The sequence below is a fragment of the Hipposideros armiger genome, unplaced genomic scaffold (genome assembly GCF_001890085.2).
Source record: "Hipposideros armiger isolate ML-2016 unplaced genomic scaffold, ASM189008v1 scaffold_168, whole genome shotgun sequence".
In the NCBI taxonomy this organism is placed as follows: Eukaryota; Metazoa; Chordata; class Mammalia; order Chiroptera; family Hipposideridae; genus Hipposideros; species Hipposideros armiger.
In genome coordinates this window covers 2,630,123-2,632,688 of record NW_017731518.1, presented here as the reverse complement: position 1 = coordinate 2,632,688, position 2,566 = coordinate 2,630,123, and the positions used below count along the sequence as shown (strand labels likewise).

At 37.2% G+C, this 2,566-nt stretch overlaps 1 protein-coding gene across 1 annotated transcript in view; it reads right to left on the bottom strand.

Moving 5' to 3' along the window:
• SYCP3 (synaptonemal complex protein 3) overlaps positions 1 to 783 on the bottom strand; it is a 12,859-nt gene extending 12,076 nt beyond the window's left edge. Inside the window, exon 1 of the mRNA XM_019651871.1 lies at positions 361 to 783. The gene's annotated coding sequence lies outside the window, so the exon portion shown is untranslated. The remainder of the gene's footprint in view (positions 1 to 360) is intronic.
• Positions 784 to 2,566: the final 1,783 nt, after the last annotated feature.

Sequence of the window (2,566 nt, the reverse complement as noted above, 5' to 3'; positions counted from 1 at the left end):
TCCCTTGCCCCCTTCCGCTCCCCTGCCCCACCCCACAGTAAACGTTCCAAGTGCGGTGTGACCCGTCAGAGCCAGCTCAGCCTGCTGCTTGCCCTTCGGCCCCTCGCTCCCTGGCCCCTCGCCCCCTGAAGGCCCTGGCCTGCATCAGGTTCACCGCCTTCATTTTCCTGTCAGAGACCCAGGTGGAGCCAATAGAAAGATTCACCTCACAGGTCAAGAGTAACCTCTGGCTCAGACTCCCGCGCTGGGCAAACTCCTCCCTTATTCACGTCTGAAAACAACCCCAATGGCTGAGGACCACAGTTACAGGTCTCCAACAGTTACCCCAGCCACTCCAGTCTCCCTGCCCCAGCTCCTTACCTGAGGTATCTGCTCCGCTACCGCGCGCTCCTCTGAGGCACCTTGGAATTCGCGCGGGAAAAAGGCCAGTTTCGCCTCACCCGGGAGCGTCACTGATTGGCTGGTCTCGGTGCGCATGCGTGCAGTGGGCCGTGGCTCCAAACCCGTAGCTAGCTGATCTGGAGATCGATGGTCACAAGCACTTTGCCGACCGAGGCCTGTGGCTAAAACGGTTGAAGCCGGTTGCTTTCCAGTTTTTTTCTTTTCTCAAAAAAATGTTTTATATTTGAAAGTTGCAAAAGAATATGATGAACCGTGACACACGCTACCTAATTTGGGAAGAATTTTACCAGAACCCATTGAATCTCCTTCTGAAGTACTTTTCATCCCATCCCATTTCCCATTCAGAAATATATTTTTTTAATTATCCTGGGTTTTGTGTAAATAATCTCCCCTCCCATTTTCTAAGTTTTGTTACCACATATATGTGTCCTTAAACAACCCTGCTTAGTGTTGTTTGTATTTGGGCAGTACAAAAAATGGTACCACATTCTGTGTAGTATTCTGCCACTCACTTTTTTACTTCATGTTACTAAGAGAAACTATATTATTACGTATAGCTTTAGTTCTTTCATTTTCACTGCTGTATAATATTCCATAGTGACTTTTTGACAATTTACTCATTTATTTTCTTGTCAGTGGACAGATGGGTTATTTGAAGATTGCAGCCTATATAAACAGTGCTACTATGAATATTCTAATCTCATGCATATATGCTAACATTCTTACAGAGTATTTAGGTGTGAAGTTGCTAGGTCATTGTTTAGATGATATTCAATAATGCCAAATTGGTTTCCAATTTATATTCCTACCAACAGAGTGAGTCCCCATTGTTCAATATGCTCATCATCACTTGGGATAGTCAGATTTCTTAATTTTGCCACTCTTGTAGGTGTAAAATATATTTGGGGTTTTCTTTTATATTGCTGTAATCACTCATAAGATTAAGATCTTGTTAGGTTTACTGGCGATTTTCATGTCATTTTCATTAAAATATTTTTTTTTGCTCATTTTTTAATTGGGTAGCATGTTTTTCTTATTGATTTATAGGTCTTTTTATATGCTGGATATTAACCTTCATGACTTTTTTGGTATCTTTTCAATGATGTATCTTTATCCTGAAGTCATCAAAATATAAAGGTTTGAAGGTTTTATTTTTCATTTTTAAGTTTTTGTTTATCTAAAATTGACTTATGTACATGGTTTGAGGAAGGACTCAATTATGTTTTCCCCATGTGTAAACCAATTTATTGAATCATGCATGTTTTTCGTACAACATATGTCATGTGTCAAGTTTCTGTATGCTTTTGAATCTGTTTCTCTAGCCTGTTCTGCTGGTCAGTTTGCCTACCCCTGTGCCAAAACTACAGTTTTCACCACTGCAGCTTTACTAAAGCTTTGGTAGCTTATAGGGCAAGTCTCACACCTTATTTCTTTATTCAGGAGTATTCTTGAACTTTTGCTTTTCAAGTAAATTTTAGAATCAGTTTTTCAACCTCAATGAAAAAAAATAAAACCCTGCTGGATTTCGATTGGAATTGCACTGAATCTATAAATCAATTTGGAGAGAACTGAGTCTTCCTATTCTTGAATGTAGTATATTTTCCATTTATTTAGAACTTCTTTAATATCATTCAGTAAAGTTAAATTTTTTCTCTATGCAGTGTTTGCACTTTTATTAAATTTATTTATAAATATTTTATTGCTATTTTGATCTAATTGTTGCTGGAATATGAAAATCCAATTGATTTCTGATATTGATCTTATTCTTATATCCAGTAAGATGCTATGCATTTTTATTACTTCCAATAATTTGTTGAGTCATCGGTATACTATTTCCTGAATATCAAACATATGCATGCCACCAGTGCCAGACACATTTAATAAAAGTTTTAAACATAAAAATTAGAATTAATATTTTAATAATTAATAATATTTTATTAATAAATATGAATTTTTGGATGGGAAATATAACAATTCTTTCAAATATAAAAGTTACTTAGAATATATAAAATACCACAAGGTATTCTGAGTCTGTAAGAAAGTTATTTCTCAAAAAAGAACCAAGAAATCAACAGCAATTTAATCAAGAGGAACACTGCTTCCATAGCCTGGTTTAGAAGAACCCTGTGATAGTCACTGCTCTTACAATCATAAGGTGAGTCCC